Source organism: Camelus ferus, chromosome 5 (assembly GCF_009834535.1).
Source record: "Camelus ferus isolate YT-003-E chromosome 5, BCGSAC_Cfer_1.0, whole genome shotgun sequence".
NCBI lineage: Eukaryota > Metazoa > Chordata > Mammalia > Artiodactyla > Camelidae > Camelus > Camelus ferus.
Genome location: NC_045700.1, coordinates 96,805,923 through 96,828,439, shown reverse-complemented (window position 1 = coordinate 96,828,439; position 22,517 = coordinate 96,805,923). Strand labels below are relative to the sequence as shown.

General features: G+C 54.6%; 1 protein-coding gene across 1 annotated transcript in view; it reads left to right on the top strand.

Annotated features, from left to right (window-relative positions):
• The first annotated feature begins 2,405 nt into the window (after window positions 1-2,405).
• Window positions 2,406-22,517, top strand: part of KIF1A (kinesin family member 1A) — an 83,766-nt gene continuing 63,654 nt past the window's right edge. The window contains 1 exon segment of the mRNA XM_032480709.1: window positions 2,406-2,548. The gene's annotated coding sequence lies outside the window, so the exon portion shown is untranslated.

Sequence of the window (22,517 nt, the reverse complement as noted above, 5' to 3'; positions counted from 1 at the left end):
AGAAATCTCCAAATCCTGATCAATATAATTAATAATTTTGAACTGTTAAATGTATACAGAACTTCATACCCATCATACAGAGAACACTGTCTTTTTGAGCACATGTAGAGTATTTACAGAAGCAGACTGTGTGTTAGGACCTAAAGAGACCTCAGTAAGTTCCAGAGGAGGACGGCCGTACAGACTGGGCTGCTGTCTTCCGGGTGCTTCTAAATCCCCTCTGCCCCATGCTCCGAGAGACTGCCCCAAACAGACCGCGTCACCAGTAGGTGGGCTTGGCCAAGGGAGCGCTGACAGAGAGGGGACAGTGAGGTCCAGGGTCTCTCCCAGACCCCTCCTGGCGGGTGCCCAGGCTGGCTGCGTCCCTCCGCAGAGGCCTCTGCTCCTACCTGGGGCACACCCCTGCCTCCAGGCAGTCGCAGGCCCTGTCGCTCAGCTCTGTGGTTTCCCTACATCCTACCCACACCTTAGTAAGTATGCCTTTTACCAAGCACTGCTCAAATTACCCCATTTGACTGTGCCATCTGCTTCCTGCCAGGATCCCTACTGAACACAGGCTATGTTCTCAGACAACAATGCAATTAAATTAGAAATTGGTAACAAAAGGTTATAATAAAAGAAACACTATTGGAAAATAAATAACATTATTAAATAACCCATGGGTTGTAAATCCATGGGGTTAAAAGGAGATCATGAATGATGCTGAAACACCGTGTCTGAATTGGTGAGACCCAGCTGAGGCGGTGCTATGGAAGGAGTCTGGGGGCTTTAAATGGATCCAAAATTTACGTTTACAAATAAATGAGCTAAGCATTTAGCTCAAAATGGAGCAACAGATCAAATTCAAAGAACCAAGAAGGCAGGAAATAACAGATAAGACAGAAACAAATGAAATAACGGGAAGGATGAGAAGATTAACAAATTAAAAGTTTGTCCTTTGAAAATACTAAAAAAGAGAAAAATGCAAATAAGCAAAATATAGGATAAAAGGAGAAATAAGTACAGAAAAGAATAAACATGCTAGTAATTTAAAAGAATCAATGAAATGTATTAGTTCCTAGAAATATGTAAAATGCCAAATTTGGCTCAAGAAATACGGAACTTGACCAGAGGGATAAATACGATGAAAATGGAAATGATAAAAGCCCACTTTGGCAGCCCGCGTAGTTTTACTGTTTCTACCAAAATTTGGAAGAAAATAATTTCTCTTTTATGCAGGTGGTTCCAGGAAATAGAAAAGGAGGAGAAGCTGTCTAGGTGCCTTTGGAGGGCAGGGTGGGCTCCTTTGCAGAAACGGTGGATGCGTCTGTGCCCTTGCTGCTTTGAAGGCACAAGCCACAGGGGCTGCAAATTGAGGTGCGCTTTGTGAGGATTAAACTGTTAACCAAGCAAAGCCCTTGGAGCAGCGCCTGGCACCTGCTGGACGCCAGGGAGGCTTAACCTGGGGACATGAGGTTGCTGACGGCAGGGGGCGTGTTAGAAGGGGGTCCTGGCCCAGTGTCCTGGCGCCCCAGTGTCCTGGCAGTATGCCGTCATCGCACCCACCGCAGTTCTGGAGAGCTGGCCAGAGGATCTGTCAAAGTCGCCCAGTGCCGGGGCCTTTGCTGGAGGTCAGTGGCACACAGAGGTGCCAGGCCGGGAAAGCAGCTGAGGGGTTGGCGAAGGCTGGGGTTTGCCAGCGTGGACCGGGAGCCACATGTGACTTGATCCAAGGAAGTTAAGCTGGAGAAACAGGGTGTGAGAACAGGGGTGCTGACGACCTGGAGAAGTGGGGCGAGAGGACGGTGGGGGTCTCCACACGAGGCATGACGGGAGGAGAGGCGGCTGGTCCGCTGGCCGGCCGGTTGCATCATCCCCGCGAGGAAGGCTGTCTTCCATCCTCTGGTCTCCCTCCAGGGCTCTGGCCAAGACGCCAGGCGTGATTGAGAGACTCACCTGTTACACCTCGGAGTCGGTATCCCCACCGCCCTCTACAGCCCCTCCCTGGTGCAAAAAGGCCACCCAGGCTTTGTCCCTTCGCGACGATGCGTTCGTGCTGATGGCATCGCGGGTGGGGCAGGTGGAGATTTAGTGATTTCATTTGAAAGGGGTCGGAGTTCCGAAAGGCCCAGCGTAGGGTCTGCGGGCAAATTCGGGAGGGTAGGGGGGCCTTGGGGCTGAGCGTAGCGAGGGGGCTACACCCGGGGAGGGGGCGGCGCGTCCGAGCCGTGTGGTCCCCCACCTCTCTATCAAGCGGGCTGCGGTGTCAGCGGTGATGTCACAGCCCGGCCCCAGCCCCCTCCGGCCCCAACCCCATCCCCGAGGCGGCCGTGACGCCCGTCCCTCTCCCCGCGCGACAAACCAGCTGGCGGCTGGGGCTCGGGAGCCGCGCGCAGCCAACCAGCGCGGCGGGAGGGGCGCGGGGCGGGCCAGGCTGGGGGCCCGCAGCCGTCACGCGGTGCCGCCGTCACAGCGCCGAGCGCAGCCCAGGAGCGGCAGCAGCTCGGCGCTCGGGGACCCGCGCCCATGCCCGTGCCCATGCCGGGCCAACGCCAGTGACGCCTGAGAGGTAAGACAGCCACTCGCCGGGCCTCCCGCGCCCAGCATCCCGCGCCTGCATCCTGCGTCCTGCACCTGCATCGACTGCGCCCCGGGGTGGTGAGCTTGCTCCCCGCGCCTGCGTCCGAGTCTCGGCCCGAGGCGCTGGCGCCGTGCGGCCCCTTCCCTTCCCCCGACCCTCCCCCGTCCTCGCGGAGAACAATGGTGCAAATTCAGGAGTAGTCCGCCCTTCGTTCGCTGCCGGGCAGGGCCCTCTGGAAAGGCCCCTTCACTTGCGGCCACCAATGCAGGGGGACTCTCTGCTGGGATGGGCGGGGGTCGCCACGGGGAGGGCACAGGCAGCCGGCGGCATCTCGAGACACCCTTCCCCCTTCCCCTATCCTTCCCTCTCCTGGAGTGGAGCCATTAGCAGGGATGCGGCCGAGGTTGCGCCTGGACCGGCGGAGGAGGGAGGGATGGCGAGCAGGGGAGAGGACGCGGATGAGGCACCGGGGAGGGGCGCGGCTGCCGCGGCCAGGCGGGAGGGGAGCGCACCCAGGGCGGCGGGGCGCGGGCAGAGGCCCTGGTCCCCGCCGTGGGGGAGGGTGGATGCTGGAGCCGAGAGCAAAACAGGCGGGAGGGGCGGGCGGGGGTTGCGGCGGGATGTCTGGGCGGGCGGCTTCGTGTGCACCTCCGGGACTGCCCATCACCCCACCCCAAGCCACGTCCTCTTCCCAAGAGACCCCTTCTCCCTTCCAGAAAGACCCAAGGCTTGGGAGGGGCCGCCAGCGAACGAGGCCTGCGTGCACGCAGCCCGCGCCCCAGTAACAGGTGTGGCCTGGCGGCGGGCAGAGAGGGGGCTGCGGGCCGCGATGTCTCGGCTGGCGGCGCTCCCCAGGCGCCTGGGCTCGGATGACAGGGACACTGCAGCTTAGACCCTTTTCGCTCGTCCTTTAAGCTTCCTCTCGCCCTAACTACCCCTCTCAACACACCTTGCAGCCCTCGCTCTTCGGGTGGGGCCGGGGCAGCATCCCGGCGGGGAGGGAGGGTCCGCAGCCTGCCTGGCACTGGGTGGGCTGGGGGACAGCGGGCCGCAAGGGCGGGAGGGGGAGGGGAAGGAGGGAATGCCAAGTCATGGGGCCTGCCGGGCGCGGGCGCGACGTCGCCCTGGCGCGGACCCGATGCGCGCCCACGTTCCTAGGAATAGGGACTTTCCTCCAGGCACCCGCGGACCCCTCCCCAAGAAGCCGCCCCCTCCAAGGGATGCCTGCATTGCTGTGATAAAGGCCTGTTATAGCAAAGGATTGGATCTTGCAGATTGAGGATGCGGAGAGTAGGTTCAGAGAGGAGGAGTTGCGGAGAGGAGGAGGTGCGGAGAGGCGGGCTGGCCTGGTCCGAACCCTGGGGACCCAGCACGACACCCATCACGCTCGTCTACAGAACAATCACACCCGACCCACCCTCTCTCCCTGCTCTAGAGGCTGGCTAAGGGTAATCATGCCCATCCTCCTCTGGGTCTGGCAGCTGCGGTTTGAAGGGAAGCTCCGGGGTCTGGAGTGGGGGGTTGGGGCTGTACCTGCGGCGGCCATTTTGCAGGTGTGGTTGGCCATCCGCCTGAGCTGAGGCTGTGGAATAGGGCTAGGCAGGTGTGAAGCAGGTGTGGCACCTGCAGTGGGGTGCAGTGTCTGCAGTGGGGTGAGGGATGCTGCCAGGGCCAGGGCGACATCTCAGGTCTGCACTTCTTTGAGGTCAAGATCTAGGGACCTTCTGGGGCTGATGGTGGCAGGGAGGCCACTGGCTAAGGGCCCCAGACGGGGTGGAGGGGACAGTCTCTCCCTGGGTGTGAAGTCTGGTGAGGGTACTGGGTCTGAGGTAGGGAAGGGACTAGTAACTCCATCCCTGGCTATGCCGGGACCTGAGGACTGCAGTGTCGTCTGTGGGGTGTGGTCCACAGGGCAGAGAGAGGCTAGGATCAGGTAGGATCAGAGTCCCCCAACCCCAAGGCTCCCAGGGAGGCCCCTGTGATGAAGGCCTGCCAGATGCCTGCTGTACATCCCCCCCACTGGGTGCTTCCCCTACTGGGTGTGCCCCTTCCGCCTCCTGCTGGAGTGGCCCACAGGCTGCCTGTCCTGGGGCCTCTCTCTGGGCCAGCCACGGCCAGGTGGAGGCTGCGGCTCGGTCGAAAGCCCAGAGCTGGCGCACAGCAGAGCCGGGATTCACACCTAGACTCACTGGGCAGAGGGGGCCCAGCCACCCAGCCTTGTTCCCTCTCAGTCCTCCCTGGTGTCACCGCTGCTGACCCAGGGCTGGCCGTGGTCTTCGGAAGCAGGGCAGGGAAGTCCTCTCATGCGCTCTGTGGAGGGTGGTGGGATGGGGCTGGGGGAGGGACAGGGAGTAGGGAGACATGGTGGGAGATGGAGATGGGCCTGGAGGGGGTCGGGGAGTCTCCAAGGGCCCACTCAGCTCCTGCGGCTGGCCGAGGTGGGTGAGCTGGGGGCGGCCGGGGAGGGTGCTCTGACGGGGTCCTGCTACCACCGGATTGGGTGCCGTGGAGGGGCCACCCGCACTGGGAGCCCCATCCTGGCCTTTAGGATTGACTGACCAGGGCATGGGCTCAGGCCTGCCAAGCCCTTCAGGCCTGAGACCTCGTACTTCTGCGAGGTGGAGGGGCCTGAGCTGCCTCCCCCGGGACAGAGAGTGGCCAGGAGTCACTCAGCAGCTCATGACCCCAGGATGAGCACATGGCTGCCCTCCTACCCAGTCCCTAGTGTCCCTAGGGCACCCCCCCATCTAGTGTCCTCAGGCCCAAAGGGCCTGGCTCACCCCCCCACCCAGGTGGCTGCAGGGGACTCGGTGTCTCCCTCCCCGCTCCATACCCTGGTGCCCTGCTGAGAGCCCTGTTGGGGCTGGACCATGCATGCTGGACCTCCTGGCTTGGCTGGGGTGCCTGCTCAGTCCTCTGTTCTGTCCCATTAGCTCATGAGCTCTTCCTGCCCTGCCTCACCCGGCACAGGCACGGCCCAGGGGAGGCGTCGGGGCGGGGACAGGGGGCAGGGGCCGGGGGCGTGCTTCATTACCCCCACCTGTTTTAGCAGGTTTGCTGTTTCACTCCTGAGCATTGCCAGGATCCTGGCCTTGGGCCGATGGGTGCTGGCTGACCCCAGGCTCCCCCAGCACCCCCAGCCTCAGGGACCCAATGAAGGGATCATTGTATTGGGGACGTTGGAAGAACGGAGGGTACAGTCAAGGTCAGCAGTCAGCTGAAACTGAGCCTCTGGGTTCCCCCCCAGCCCATCCTGCAGGCTTTGGTTCCCCCACCCACAGCACCCCAAGCCAGCTCCCTCCCTTGGGGGAGACCACACCCCTTGCAGCCTCCTAGGTGCCACCCCGGCATTGAGCCCGACCTCCTGCCTGCTGGCTGGGCTGCTGGCTGGGCTGTGGTTTCTGAGCAGGAGGGCCTGCTGCCTCTCTGAAGCCTCCTCTGGATTTAATCTCCTAATCCTGATCCTGCGTCTGGGCTGGACAAGCCCTGGCTCCCCTGCCCCCACCTCGTCCCCCATTCTGAAGCTCGTGGGCGGGGAAGTGGCCCCGTGCTCCTCCCTCTACCCAGGTTTCGGGGCCCCCTGGGGCCTGGGGAGGACCCCCAGCCCAGGCCTCCTGTTCTCACACCTCACCCTTCCCCAGTTTGCCCTTGGGCTGACGGGAGCCACTGCCCCGATGCGCACTCACACGCTCAGGCATGCACTCACACTCGCGTCTCTGCAGCTCCCACCTGCTGTGGCCCTCCTCCCGCAGCGCCCCACACCGAGGTTCCAGCTCCCACCTTGGAGCCCTCCGTAAGCACCCCGGTGTCACCCACTGTAGCTTGCGGGTCAGGGAGGAAGGAAGGAACACTGATCAGGCGCACACTGTGTCGTGCACCTCAGTGCGCCCCTTGCCTGATGCTCCCAAGACCCCAACAGGCAGGGTCTTGTCCCCGTTTCTCAGGTTCGGAGGCTGAGGCTCCTGAGAAGGCACGTGACGTGTCAGAGAGGACCTGAGATTCTGCCCCCACTGCCTCTGACTCCACAGACCTTTTAGTGCGTTCTGCCCCTACCCGTCCGCACAGCGCCCCGTGCCGGCACAGTGCCTTGTACACGGTGGGCACTCGGCAGGTGCTGTTTCCTTGTTGAGCCAGTTGCTCTGGCCCAAGGAGTCCACTTCCTGTGGGCCCAGGGCAAGCAGCTGCCACTCTGTCGGGGCTGGGGTTGCCAGGTGGGCCTCAGTTTCTCTCCTCATCTGTCTCACCAGAGGCCAGGAGGGTGGGCGTCGGGGCTAGTGGTCATCGAGGCCCAGGTCCTGTGGGTCAGTGGGGACCATGCTTCTAGGGGGCTGTCGTGGGGCTGGGGCAGTGTCATCTGGTTCTCACTCTCTACCTGCTTCTGGGGCCCCGGTGCCTGGGAGGGTGGCAGCTCCGAGAAGAGCGATGATGTGGTGGGCCAGGCCCGGATCGGAGGAGGAGTCCCTTTGGTCTTACTGCGAGCCCAGGCAGGTGTTTTATTTCCCCTAGAGCTCAGCTGTCTCCTTCTTATACTGAATTCATTTCTTTCATCCTCACTTTCCCCAGCTCTCACTCACTCTGTCTCCTGCTGAGTCCCCTCTTCCCTGGCACCCTCACCCCTGGAAGCCACCTCCTCCCGTCTGTCACCTGCTGCTCACTGCATCCCCCGGGTTGGAGTCTCTATTCATTGGGCCTCAGAGCTGCTGCTTTCTTGGTTTCCTGTCTTGTTTTGCTGGAGCACATCCTTGTGTGACTTCTATGAATGGTGTCCAGTCCTTGCTCGTCCTCATGCTGGGTAGATGCTTTGTCTGGGGCACTTCCTGGCGGTGCTGAAGGCATTGGCACCATCATCTTCCGCATACAGTCGCCTGTAAGAAGTGTTTGTCAGCAACTTGTCTTTCCTCTCTGGAATCTCTGAGGATCCTTTCTTCATCTGTGGGGTCCTGACCATCCATGTGGATGGGTTAGGTGTGGGTTTACGCACTTATTGGTGCTCAGTGGGGCCTTTCAACTGAAGACAGTCTCTTTCATCTGTTCACAGGTTTCTCCCCTTTCTTTTCTTCTGTCTGCTTCTTTGAGTTCATGCATTGGTCTTCTGTGTTCCTGTCTCCCCTCTCATTCTGTCTCCTTGTTTGTGTTCTACCTTCTTAACACTTTGGACTTCATTTTTTAGTTCATTTTGGGTATTTTGTATGTAAATTTCAGCATTTACATTTTTTTCCTTTTTGTCTCAGAGCTGTGTTCCTTGTCTCTAAGTGTTCCCATTTCATAGCATCCTGTTCTTGTTTCAAAAATGTAGTGTCTTCTTGAAGCATTCTGAGCAAGTCTACAGAGGTTTTTTTTCATATGCTTGTTTTTGCTTGTGGTTTACCTGTTTTTCACGGCGCTTGTTTTCTGCTGGCTTATTTAGGTCTTTCACTTTGAAGCTTCTTACTATCCGGGAGTCACCTACGCAGAAGGCCTTGGTCCATTCTCGTTAGGGAGGTCTGCTGAGGAGGGGAGTGCACTGCTTCGGGGTTCCCCCTATCTGGGCAGGATTCCTACCAGAGCTGAGTGTGAGGGGGGCAAAGCGGGGGGTGGGCGTGTCTGTTGGCAGGTTTGCTTTAGGCGAAGGGGTGGGGGCTGGGTGCCAATCTGCGTCTAACCCCAGAATGTGGGGCCTGGCTTCCAAACTGAGGACCTCATTCTTGCAGGATGATTTCTTCCTTACCTGTGGAGAAGAATGTTCTGCTGTCTGCCTGAGGTACTGGCAGCCACTGCCCACTGTGAAGAAGGGCAGGGGGAGGGGGAGGGCTCCCCCATCCATGTGGTGTTTCTCCAGGTAGACTCACACCCGAGGCCCCTCTTCAGCCTCACTCCCCACCGCCCACCCCCGCTGGATCCATGAGTCCTCCCCCTCGGCACCCCAGGGCTCCCGCTGATCTGCCAGCCCCTCTGGGCCATTCCTGGCCCCCTTCTGTCCTCCAGAAAGGTTATTAGGGGCCTGAGGTCGGGGTGATGCCTATTCCACACCCTTTACTCTTGGGGGTTCAGAGTGACCTCTGCCCTTTATTTCTTGGGGTCTTGAGCATAACCAGTGTGCCTGGCGTATCCAGCCCAAGGGACCTCCCTTACCTTCTGAGGTGCCTGGGGCGGGGCCTGGCGTGGACTCTGATGTACACCTGTTGTAATACTAAGAAGAGCTGGTTCTGTTGTCTTCCCAAGCTCTTCGAGAAAAATCAGGGTTTCAGAGGGTACAGTTTGATGCTATGTCCTGGGATGAACCGTGGGTCTGACGAGCAGACGCCCAAGGCAGAGCCGCCAGGGACGCCTTGGTGCCACTGTCAGCAGCCTGTCCACCTCCCTGGGGGCTGCGGGCCGGGCCCCTGGGCTGGAGGCACGTCTGCTTCTGCTCCATGGTCGCCCCCATAACTGGCCGTAGGGGCCGTCTTGGGTCTGAGTCAGCCTCTCGCCTACATCGTCACCTCGCAGGCGCTTCTGGAGCAATCAGGCTTCTCCTCGTGCTTCCTGGCCCAGGCTGGGGCAGAAATCTGAAGTGCTCTGAGAGCCCTAAGGAGACAGACCTGAGTTCCTTGGGGGCGTGGTCCCTCCTCCGTGTCTGCAGTGACCCTTCGCGTGTTGTCGCTGCGGGACTCAACTCCCCTCCTTCCAGGGGACCCCAGCTCCCGGCTCCGGGCTCCCTGTCCCGTGGTCGTCACTGTCAGTCACTTCCCCACCCATGTGCAAGACCACTGTCACCTGGCCCCTTGGGCCCCTTCTCCTCCCCAGTGACCGTCTTCCCTGCTCCACTGGACGCACACATCTGAAGCCCGCAGGGCAGACACTCCCTGCCACTGGCACAGGAAGCCTCTTGAGCGGCCCCTGCAGCTCTCGGGCTCTGGCTGGCGCCCCCGCACCTCTGTCTTTCTGCTTGTCTTCCTGGGCCTGTGATCGCCTGTCACAGCTCCGCTGTACTTGCCTTCCCGGGGCCAGCAGCGCAAGGCTTCTCCACCCCGCAGGGATCGGGGAACTGGTCATGCTCTTCTCAAACCGCGCCCCTCCTGCCCCAGTAGCTGCTGAGGGGACCTCGCCCTTCCACTCACCCTCCAGCGTGTGAATGTGTCCTGCCCAGGGACTCCCAGCCCCTTTCAGACCCCCATCTACAGCTCTGCCTTCTGTCACAGGTCCCCTCTCAGGTCAGACTGATTTCTTGCTAAGTTAAATCTTTAAAAAACGTTATAATGTCACAGAACACACAATAAGAGTACAGAATATTCCAACAAGCAGCCACGTACCCTCATCGGCTGTAGAAACAGGGCTTTTCCGACGTGCTCCCTGTCCGCAGCACTTGGAGTGTTCACCGTTCCCTTGACCCCTCCCTGGCTCCTCAGGGAGGAGGGGGAGGGCCTGTCTTACCCACTTTGCAGACGGGGCCGCAGAGGCCTGCAAGGTCCCATCCACCTTGCTGACATCACAGAAGGTCAACCTCAAGGCCCTGGCATCAGTCGATTAGACCCCAGGCCTGGGGTTTTCCCATCCCCGAGCTGGGCGTCAGAGTCCCAGTGTTCACCCCGGGCTCTCGGCAGCATTGCTGGGAGAGTGAGGCTCTGCTCGCCTGCCCCCCACGTGCATCTGCACCTCGCTGTGCTGCCTGTGCGTTTGTGGATTCCCCTGCAAGGACGCTCCATTCGCTTTCACGCCTGGACCGCGGTCCTGTGTGAGGGGACCGCAGCTGGTGCACCCGGTCTCCAGGCGGGGGACACAGGCTGCGCCACTTCCTCCCCGCCCCGTCTTCCACTGCAGACGCTCGGTGCCTCTCTCGGGTGCGCGTGCACTTCTCTGGTTGCACGGCTGCTGGCCGGGTGGTCCACAGCCTTACTGGAAATTGCCGTGTTGTTTTCAAAGCAGGTGAACCAACCAACTTTCCCTGGTGATCCGTAAGTTCCTAGCCCTGATGGTGTTGCCAGACGTTTTAATGTTGTGATCTGATGAATGCGATTTTAAACAACACTTTCTTAATTACTACTGTGGTTGAGTATCTTGTCCTGTAATTTGCCTGTTCATATCTTCTTGCCCATTTTTTCTTTTGTGTCTCTTCTTTGATTTTTGTCTGCTCTTCATGTGTTCTGCATGTGGATCCTTACCGACCATGTGAGCTGCAGACATCTCCAGGTGGGTGGGCTGTTCGTCACCCTTTTGATGGTCTCTTGATGCCTGGATTTTTCCTTTTGGTGTCTTCCATAGGCTAAGAACTTCTTAAAGGCGAGCATGGAGATAACACTCCTCTTCATTCTTTTCCAAAACTTTGTTTTTTACATTTGAGTCTTCAGTCTTTGTGGAATTTGTTTTGGTAGAAAATCTAATTTTGTGTTTTTCCATATGGCTGTCCAGTTGTCTCAGTCTGTCCAGGCCAGAAGTAACAACACTACAGACCGAGTGGCTTAGAAACAACAGAAACTTATTTCTTTCAGTTCCGAGGCTGGAAGTCCAAGATCAGGGTACCAACATGGTCGGGGTGCCAGCATGGCGGGGTCCTAGTGAGAGCCCCCTTGTGGCTTGTAGACAGCCAAATGCTCATTGAGTCCTCGGATGGCTGAGAGCAGGGAGGAGGCACATTCTCTTGGGACCTGTATAAGGGCACGCGTCCCATTGCTGAGGCTCCATTCCTGTGACAGAGGAACGTCTCAAATGCCCCACCTCCTAACACCATCACACTTGGTGGGGTGGGGTTTCAACATGGGAATTTCGGGGGATCAGAGACATTCAGCCCATGACACCAGTTTTCTTGGCATCGCTGGCCCAGCAGCCCTTGCTCTTCTGGTCGGCTTGTAAAGTCTTCTTTGTTCAGTATCAGAAGGGCGGTTTCTGGGTCCCTTCTGTCACAGTGGCGTTACGTACCTGTCCCAAGCACCTTGTGCTCGTTGCTGTAGTTTTATATCGAGGTTTGGTATCCGTGGGCCGTGCTGCCTTCTCCCTCTTTGTTTCCTTAAGCTGGTTCTTGGCATTTGTGGTGTCTTACTCGTCCATGTAAAACTTTAGAAGCAGTTTGTCCAGTTTCATTAAAAAAACTGGTTTGTGATTGCATTTGAAATTACATTGAATGTTTTGATTCATTTGGGTGAAAATAAACATTTTTAAGACACTGAAATTTCTTTTTTCATGAGCAGATTATAATTCTTCATTTATTTAGATTTTTCTATAATATTTTCGTAAAGTGTAAAATTTTTCTTCGTGAAAGTTGTACGCATCCTTTGTGACATTTCTTCCTATAAAAGTACTTTATACTTTGACAGTCTCTTCAGCAAATGGTGTTGGGAAAACTGGACAGAAGCATGTAAATCAATGAAGTTAGAACACTCCCTTACACCATACACAAAAATAAACTCAGAATGGATCAAAGACTTAAACATAAGACAAGATACAGTAAACCTCCTAGAAGAAAATATAGGCAAAACATTATCTGACATACATCTCAAAAAGATTCTCCTAGGGAAGTCTAGTCAAGCAATAGAAATAAAAGCAAGAATAAACAAGTGGGACCTAATGAAAATTGCACAGCAGAGGAAACCATAAGCAAAACAAAACAACAACCTACAGAATGGAAGAAAATTTTTGCATATGAAACCGACAAAGCCTTGATCTCCAGAATATATAAGCAGCTCATACGACTTAATAAGAGACAACCAAACAACCCAATCCAAAGATCGGCAAAAGACCTAAACAAGCAATTCTCCAAGGAAGACATACAACTGATCAATGGGCACATGAAAAAATGCTCAGTATCACTAATTATCAGAGAAATGCAAATCAAAACTGCAATGAGGTATCACCTCACACCAGTCAGAATGGCCATCATTCAAAAATCCACAAATGACAAATGCTGGAGGGGCTGTGGAGAAAAGGGAACCCTCCTACACTGCTGGTGGGAATGCAGTTTGGTGCAGCCACTGTGGAAAACAGTATTGAGATTCCTCAAAAGACTAGGAATAGACTTACCATATGACCCAGGAATCCCGCTCCTGGTCATATATCCAGAAGGAACCCTATGTTCATAACAGCACTATTTACAATAGCCAAGACATGGAAACAGCCTAAATGTCCAGTGACAGATGACTGGATAAAGAAGAAGTGGTATATTTACACAATGGAATACTATTCAGCCATAAAAACGACAACATAATGCCATTTGCAGCAACATGGATGTCCTTGGGGAATGTCATTCTAAGTGAAGTAAGCCAGAAAGAGAAAGAAAAATACCATATGAGATCACTCATATGTGGAATCTAAAAAAAAAAAAAAAAAAAAAGAACATAAATACAAAACAGAAACAGACTCACAGACATAGAATACAAACTTGTGGTTGCCCAGGGGGTGGGGGATGGGAAGGGACAGGCTGTGAGTTCAAAATTTGTAGATACTGACAGGCATATGCAGAATAGATAAACAAGATTATACTGTACAGCACAGGGAAATATATACAAGGTCTTGTGGTAGCTCACAGTGAAAAGAAATGTGACAATGAATATAATAAGTATGTTCATGTATAACTGAAAAATTGTGCTCTACACTGGAATTTGACACAACATTGTAAAATGACTATAACTCAATAAAAAATGTTTTAAAAGAAGTACTTTATGCTTTTGGATATTTTAAAAATATCACCTTAAAAATAACTTTTAAACTCTTGGTCTCTAGCACACTGAGTGATTGGTTTCTAGCAACTTGGCTGAACCTTCCCACTAATTCAAGTAATTTGTCTGCAGAGCCTCTTGCTTTCTGTGTAGAAAGCAGACAGTCTGCAAATAATGACAGTTTGGTTTATTCTTTTCCAACCTACATCTTGTCACTGTTTTTCCTTTTTCCCGCCTTATCACTCTGGCAAGTTCTGCTGCAGTATCAAGGAAAAGTGGTAGCAGGCAACTGGAGCCCACTCCTGAATTTAAAGAAAATCCTCCTAAAACTTCACCATTAAGTGCGATGTTTGGGTGGGTTTTAAGCAGGTCTCTATTATGAGATTAAGGAGGTTTTCTTTTATCCTCATATTGCCAAGAGTTTTATCATAAACAGGCTTTAAAAAGTTCTTGACTGCATCTTCAGTTTTCGTGGAGGACCTCGTCTTGCCTTCCTCCTCCTCTGACGTGGTGTGTGGGGAGTTGCACTGATAGACAGCCTAATGTGAAGCCATACATCGATCGCCACGTTGGTATTTCTGGAGTAAGTCTACTGTATTCTCCTTTTTATTATTCTTTTTTTCTGCTGGACCTTCTTGCTGATGTTTTGGACTTTTGCATCTATGTTCATCAGTGAAATCGGTTTATAATCTTCATTTCTTCACATGTTCTTTGTCTAATTTGATGCCAACGTCATTTTAGCCTCAACCAGCGCTGAGTGAGTCGGGGAATAACCCCCCTCCCTTGGATTCCCTGCCTTTTTCCTGTTCTCTTAGAGTCTGAGTAAGATTGGAAATACCTGTTTTTTGTGTGTATGGTGGAATCATGTACAAAGCGTGTCTGAGTCTGCTGCTTTTTGGGGGTAGATTTTTAAAGTATTGAATCAATTCTTTGATGATTGTAGGAAAATCCAAGTTCCTACTGACAAACGTTTTTCCTGGTTCTAGGTCATCTTTTCCTGCTTCTTGGCATGAGTAGTAGTTTCTTTTTAAGTTGGATTCTAGATGTGTCTGAATTGTGCTTTCTTCCTATAAGGAAGGTTGGGCTTTGCTTTGGCAGGCAATTAAATTACACGAGGACTAACTTGATCCTTCAAGTTCTGATTTTTAAGCTTCTCTAGAGTTACTCTAGGACGGTCTACTCTAGGGCAGATGTCACTTTGGGGACAGTTAAGCTCACAGCAAAATGTGATTTCTCTGGGGTCTCTGTTGAAGGTCCGGGGCCGGGGTGGAGGGGTCAGGGAGCAGGAGGTACTCTGGTTGGTGGGAACGCAGATGTCTTCTCACTGGGGATCACTAGTCTCCTTTGCCTGGACCAGCCGGGCGAGGACTGGTAGTCTGCGGACTCACGGGGACCCCTGTGCAAATTTCCGGAGCTCTGTGACTGAGCAAGCCTTTCCTATCCAGAACTCTGACCCACAGATTCCATCTGCTTCAACCCGCCTAAACTCTGACCTTAATCTCCTCAGCTCGTCAGAGTTGCTGAGCTGCGTGGGTCCACCTCGCCATACCCGAGGTCTGTAAGTGCCTGCAGGGGGACCTGGAGGAGGTTGCGGGGCTCCCCGCCGGGTGTCTCCCTTCTCTCAGCGCTCACGCCCTGCACGGCCTGTCATGCTGTGTCTGAACAGTTATTTTCATGTATTTTGTCCCGTTTGCTGGCTGTTGTTTACAGGGGGAGGTTGTGTACTGTCCCTGGACTCCCCGCCGGCTGGACGCGGGGGTGCTGTAAATCTTGCCGGCGGTGTTTTCGTGATCATCTACTGCTAAGGCTACTTACATCTGTATCGTGATTTCTTCTTTTGTGTGTTAGTTATTTAGGAGTTTATTTTTCAAATTCCTAAACATATGGGTATTTAATGATCTTTTATTAATTTTTAATTTAATTGTGTTCAAATTACGTGATTCATTTGACACGAAGTCTTTGAAATTTATTAGGAGTTGCTTTGTGCCTGTTACCTGGTAAAATAATGTAAATGGTGCCCATGTGTTGGAGAAGGATGTGCTGCTTTAATCCCTGAGGGCGAGAGCGCACATTGCTCAGTTCGTGAGTGCTGCCTTGTCCAAGTCCCCCGCGCCCTTGTCGCCGCCCGCCGCGTGGCCCGTCCTCAGGGAGGGCGTTAGAGCTCCGGCCCCGGTAAGCTGCTGGAGTGTGCCGCCTTGCGTGGCTTTTAACCTTGGCTTTATGGCTTCATCATTTTGTCCTCCTGTGACCATTCTGGGCAATTTTTTCTGACATATTTTCTAGCTCATTAATTCTCTGTTCAGCTCCATTTAATTTACTGATTAACATGTCTGCTGAGCTTTAAAATGTAAAGGACTGCACTGTTACTTCTGGGAGTTCTGTGTGGTTCTCACCCCCTGTATCCTACCCCGTTATTTCCCGTCCCTGCTTAGTTCTGTAAACGTTTCAAACACACTTATTTTATGATCTGTTTCTGGCCGTTGCACCAGCTGAAGTCCTCCTTCAGAGGCTCTAATTCTGGTTTTCTTTTCTTTCCTTTTTTTTTTTTTGGTATATGCTGATTTGACACATCTGAACCAAAGCATTCACAACACTTGGTATACTTTGAAGAGAGTCATGCACTCTAGGCTTGGACTTAACCACAGCACAAGCAGAACAGGCAAAACTGCATGAAGCCTTAAAGTACACCCACAACGTGCGTTATTTCAATATTCGTTCATTCACACGTTAGACTGCACACCGTTAGTTTTCTTTTTCTTTTTCTTTCATTGTTTTATTCGGGCAGTACTCATTCATTCTTTAAGAGCACAGACTGACTGGCTATTTGGACCCTTTGCACTTCGACTGTTCTTAAGAATAGGACACATTGTTTTGGATTACTAGCTGAGAATTCCATGGATTCACTCTTGGATGCAGGAGATGAGAAAACATTTAATTCACAACTTTTATATTAACCAATGTACTAAAAATAAAGCTCACACAGGGAAACCAAGCCGCTTTCTTCTCCTTTCCCTTCCTGACGCTGGCTCACGGTGCCCCGTGTCTCTAGCGCTGGGTAATACTTCACCGTGAGCTCATGTGTGACTCGTCTTCACCTGTGGGAATGTTGGGGCCCGAGGGGAGGGAGCTGCACCCAAGGTGGATCTGTATTTGCTTTTGCAAGGTGCTTTGGGTGCAAACATCTGAGACCGTCTCTGAGCTAATTTCCCAACCTTGGGCTTCGCTCATCCTGCAGGCATTGTGAGCCTGAAACCCAGACCTGCATGAGGGCAGGTCTGTGGCCTCAGATTCTCAGAAGCACAGGCTTTTTTGCCATGTGGAGCTGAGAGCCATTCAGACTAATTCCCAAGTCCCTTTGATGGCAGGTGGCTGTTCCCAGCCTTCCACTCCGTTGGGGCTCTGTCTTTGCAGGATCTGACTTTGTGTGTGTTTGAGGCTGTGCCTCCCATCCCCCACTCAGCAGGTGGAACCCAATTCTCTGCCTTTCAGGTGTCGGCACACGCCTGCAGCTCCCTCCTGAGTGGGCTTATGCGGTGGGCTCCCACTTTAATTTCAGCTCCTCCTTCCTCTTTTTCCTCCTTCTCAGAGCTCTCTTCTTCTGACACTCCTTGCTTATCCCAAATTTCTAGGTGAGTTCTAACAAGAAGGTATCTCGCGCATCCTATTCCCAGAAATGGGCAGCTGCTATTCCCCTCCCCTCCCCATCCATTGAGCAATGTCAGTTTTCATGATATTGAAAGCACAGAAGAGAAGGAACAGGCATCGCATTTTGGAAGATGAGCAGAACCCACGTGGTAGCCGACAGCAGAGTCAGGGAAGCCGAATGCAAGGCGGGAAGCTGGGAAGCCGCCCAGGGACGTCCCCATGAGGCACAGGAGCTGGGCCCCCAGCCTCCCCGGGGAGAAGGTCCAAAGCCGGCTTGAGAAGCAGTCAGACTCCCCAGGCTTCTCCCCACCAGCTCCTTCCCCGCCTTTCTTCCTTTCTAACCCTTCTTCCTCCTTGATCTCACCCATTCCCATGACTCAGAGAGTCAGTGCTCACAAGCGACAGACTCATTTTTCCTGCCCCAACCCCTCTGCACATGCACACGACCAGCCACCGCCTGGCCTTCTCCACGCCGCCCTGCTGATGTCGGGGTGACTGGGGAGCAAGACGACAGCCCTGCTCTGTGCAGCCTCAGCTGCTGCTTCACCCATCCCGGTCCTTCTCGAGGCAGCCCTTCCAGTCCCGGAGGCCTGGCTCGCAAGCCGCAGCAGCCCTGGGGGACGCAGGGGTCGGGTCGTCTGCTGTGAAGGTGCCCTGCCCCGCCCCCGTGATTTGAAGCTACACGCCCCCCCTGTGCTTGCTGTGCGGGCGGCCCCCACAGCTCCGGTACACTGTGCCCTCAGTGTTGCTCCCTTCCCCGTGTTTGCTACTAGCCAGTGAGGTTTGTTCCTTCGACTCGTGGGGTGTTAGAATCGTACTGCTTTATGTCCAAACATTTGGGGGGGGGTGGCTGGAGGGTTTTTGATTGCTTGCTTTTTGGTATCGATTTACAGCTTCATTCTCCTGTGGGCGGAGGACATATGCCTCATGATTTTGATTTTACATTGAGATTCATTAGAACTTGCTTTGTGACCAGCACATGGCTAATTTTAGCGGATGTTCCACGTGCACTTTTAAAGGGTGAACATGAGTATCTGACAGAATAAGCAAACCAAAAGATTTTATCTTTTTATTTTCCGTCACTCTGTCTTTTTATTTAAAGTTGTCTCTTGTCAACAGAGTGTAATTTAAAAAAAAAACCTGTTCTGGCAACTATGATACTTGACTTGCAGGATTTAGTCCACAAAACTGATGTGGGCATTTATCTGGGGTCTGAAGGTTCCGGTCTCCATTTGACTTACCTTTTTTGTTCTGTTTTTCCACCTTTACCGCCTTCTATTGGATTAATACAAATATGAATTTTTTCCCATTTTTCTTGCTATGAACTTTTTAGTTATGCATTCCTTTTCTGCTCTTGTAACAATTACTTTAGCAATTGAGACGTGTCTTTGACAATCCAACATAAACGACTGCTTTTCCACGGATGTGGTGACGCTGAAGCCTTGGGACCTCGTCTTCTGACTCCCATCATTTCTGTTGAGAAGGCAGTTGTCAGTCCTGCTTTTGTCCCTCTGAAGGTTGTATGTCTTTTTTTCTGGCCGCCTTTAAGATTTCCTTCTCCATCCTTGCTTGGCAGTCTCACTACTGTGTGTCTCGGTGTGGTTTTGTTTGAGGCCCTGCTTTGTGTTTGCAAAGCTTCTTGAGTCTGGATGGATGGACTGTAGCAATTTTAGACAATTAATGGTCTTTATCTTTTGAAGTGTTGCTTCCCTCCCATTCTGTTTCTTCTTTTAAATTTCAGTCACATGCATGTTAGACCACTGCACTGTGTCCTGTGTTTCCCTGACGCTGATTTTCATGGTTTCTTCTGTTTGTTTCCTCTGTTCATTAACTTTCTGTTGACCTGCTCTCCAGTTCATGGATGCTATCTTCAGCTGCGTCTAATCTCTTGTGTTCTTACTTTCAGTTATGGTGTTTTCAGTTCTAGAATTTCCATTTGATTCTTTTTTGTAACTTCAAGTCCTCTTGCAAAATGTTCCGTTTTCCCGTTTATCTTCTCCATCCTTTCCCTCTTGAGTGTATAAGTCGTGCTTAGTTTAAAGTTCTTGTTTGATGACTCCTAGATCTGGATCATGTGCAGGTCTGTTTCTTTTTATTCTTTGTGTTTTTCTTTACCTTTCTTTCCCAGGTGGTTCTGAGTCACATGGCCCTGTCTCTTTTCATGCCTTGTAACTTTTGAGACGTGGCCGCTGAGAGCAGCTGCGAGACTCCAGCCAGCTCAGGTGTTCTGCTCCAGGCAGGCGGAGGGAGGGCGTCCGTCACCCAGTCAGGGACCAGGGCAGTATTGCAGGTCGGAAGGCGAATCCTGCCTGTGGTTGTGTCCCGCCCTTCCAGTCTGTGCCTCTCGGGGCTTTCAGGTCAGAGCCTGGTGCGGCTGCAGAGGGGCCTCCTCCCTGCGGACCCTGTGCTCTGGCTCTGTCTCCATGGCACCTGAGACCCCGGAAGACTTCTCTTTGATTTCCAGGGGCCCCTGCTGGAGTTTTTAAACTTGCACCCCTCATATGGTCAGACTTGGGCACACGTCTTTAAGGGGAGAATGCACCATTTGTTTGGCTTCGTTCCCTGCTGCTTTCTCTGGGACCTCGGCCTCCCAGCTTCGTTCCCCTCTGCCGTGGCCTTGGGCCGGGACCGGGGTGCTAACGTCCTGGGCCCGGCAGCCCATGCCTGCAGCCTCGGCCTGCCAGGTCTGCACGGCTTCAGATTTAATAATCGTGTCCAGCTCCTCCGGGTTGTGCGTGGCGGGAGGGAGCAACACCCTCCGCTGAAGGGAGCCGCTTTCCGCCACCTGGACGCACAGGTGCTCCTTCGTGTTTCATGCTCAGCGTTAGCGCATCGCTGCTCCCCGCGGTCATGAGCGGCGTCTCCAGCGTGTCCTCGTAACGCTTTCAAAGATGAGGTCCAGCCGCTTTTCAGCCTGGGACGGCCAGTTGTCGCCCCCAAGCCCTCCAGGGCTGCTCCGCTGCCTGCAGGGCCGGTCTGTGCGTGTGTCCGCCTGTCTGGCCATCCCTTCTGTTGGGCTCTTCCCCATGTCTGTCCTGGACCTGGGAGACGGTGGCGGCTTCACAGCAAATGCGAGAGCTGCTGGGGAGGCTCTTTGTTCTTATCCTTCAAAACTCCCTTCCAAACACTCGCCAGCTTTCGCTGAAAATCCTGCTGGGATACTTTGCTTATTGGAGTTGCACTGAATTAACATAGCTGAATTTGGGGAGAGCGGGCAGTTGTGCAATATCAAATCGGAATGTCTTTCATAGGGATTTTCTTCGTTTCTAACTATTACCAGTTCAGCACCTGGGATTGCTTGCTCAAAGGGTACAGCCTTTATTTTTAAGCCATAAGGTCTGATGCTAAGTGCTTGCTAGAACTCTCATTCCGATTTGCATTCTCATCAGGAATTCATGACCCTTTCCAGCCAGAATGTCCTAAGACTTTTCTCAATTTCAAAAGCGCAAAGATTTTCGAGCACAAGGGAACATGGATTCTCAGAGAGGTGCACCGTCCAGACCCACCTGCTGGTCATTCATGGGTGTAAGAAGTTGAAACAGTGCTGGAAACAACACTCTGCTGTGTAGATGAGGGTGCACACTGGGGCTGCTGGGGGCTGTGAGGTGTAGCTGAGCGTGATTCCAGCCCCTGAATTCTGCTCCCCATCCCCCTGGGCTTTGCTCATGTCCTGAACTTGTGGGCCTTCAGTCGCTGGCTGGTCGGCTCTTCCCTCTCTCCCTGTAGCCCCAGGAAAAGCTGTGTTGCCTGAGGGGACAGTCTGCCCTGGGTCCAGCCTGCTCTGGGGATTCTGAGTGAGGAACTGGCCCTGGGCAGGGCCTGTGACTGCAGAGTGTTGACCCCAGCCTGGCCGTGCCTTCCTCTCCATCTGCAGAGAGGCCCCGGGTCTCTGCCCTCTCCTGCTCTTGGTCCTGGGGTCCACACCCAGAGGTCCCTGCCCCCTCCTGGAAGAGGGTGTTTGGCCAGGTTTTCCTGAGGGTGGCAGTCACAGGTGGGATGGCAGAGGCAGAAGAGTCCCTTTTCAGAAGTGGAGATGCCATGGCGCCTCCACGTGGAAGGGTCTCAGAGACCTCCCGCAGCCTCCGTGCTGCTGGCTGCCTCGGTGGCAGGAGGAGATCACGCTGCTCCCGGTCGCGGCCGCCAGCCAGAGCCCAGGTGGAGGGTGCGTGTGGACATCCTACTTTAGAACGTCCCGGATGGGCTGGTGACATGAGGGCCAGGCTCGACGAGGGTCTTGTTTTCATTCACAGAGAGAGCCCGGCTTACCGCTGCGTCTGTCGCTGATGAGGACCCACGTGCGGCTCTGGGTCAGGGTGTCGGGGCTGATGGCTGGGCTGGGGCTCGGAGTGTGAGTCTGAGGGCGGTTTGGAGGCTAGGCTGGGCGCCCAGCTCGGGGCTGGCCCGCTAGGGTCCCAACCCGCAATGGTCCCCGATGGCCCGGGGCTGCCCTTCCCTCTTCCTTCTGTGCCGCTGGGTCTGCCTGCGCCTCAGCCCTGGGGCTGGGGAGCCCCTGGGGCTCAAGGTACTCCGGGAGGAGCCAAAACCCCTCTGAAGAGGCCCAGCTTCAGGGACACACCTGACGGCTCTTCCCTGTGGAGACAAACGCTTGAGGAGTGTTCTGTTCCGGGGACCCCCAGACACCCCCAGACGGGCCCCACGGGGACGTGGGCCTGTGGGTGGGAAGGTACCTCTTAGTAGACCCCCACCCCTGCTGGGCAGGGTCAGGAGGGCTCTGCCTCTGTAGGTCTCAAGTCGTAGGTCATAGGTCGGCCGTGGAAGCTCAGGCAGCGTGTCACCCGGTCTTCAGCGGTGGCAGCTTTGGTGGGAACAAGGCTCTCCATGCCGTTTCCATTCCTGCCAGGTGGGGTGGAGGCCCCAGCACCAGGTACCTTCCCCTACACTCAGCTCCCGAGTGACCCCCCTCGGGGCCGAGGCGGCACGCACAGGCCTCCCCGCCCCGGCCTTCCCAGGGCTCCCCAGGCCACGGCCCTGCCCTCATCTTGGCTCATGGGGGGCTGACCACAGCCCGCTGTCCTGGATGGAGCGCACTTGTCCTCACTGGAAACTGCCTGGAGCTGGGTTGGGAGAGGGCTGGGATCCTGTGCTCCGTCCTGCCCCGAGGCAGGGAGAGGGCTGCCACCAACAAGTGCGCCTGCCCCCTCAGCCGGCCCCTCTCCCCAGGGCCCCTCTCCCGGGAGCCTGGGAGCTGTAGGGTAGGCAGATGGATGCCCAGGGGCCACACCCTGCAAGGGGAAGGATGGGGTGTCATGTGGGCCCCTCCTTGCCCTACACAGGCCTGGCTTATGCCCGAGTCCCCACCTCCTTGGCTGGGACCCCCCCCCCCCAGGGAAGCTGACTCCCTCCTGCTCACCCTCCTGTCTCCTGGGCACAGCTCTGTCTGCTCCCCTCCGGCCTGTGGGCTTCCAGCCCAGGGAGGGACGGCCCTCCTGAGTGGGCACAGGCTTGGCTAGGAGCCCGCCTGGCCGGCGTCCTCAGGGGGAGCTGCCTCCTCGTGTGGGCATGACCTTCAGGTGGACGTGAAGGTCAGCTCCACACCCACACCCAAGAGGCTGCAGAGTGGGCCTGCAGAGCTGCGGCCACACCTTGGGTCCACCTCCCCAGCGGCAGTTCCCCTTCGTTTTTTCCCCTTTTGCTTGTTCTTAAAATTTTGCCAGGGTGACACCTGGAGATGAGGTGTCCCAGTC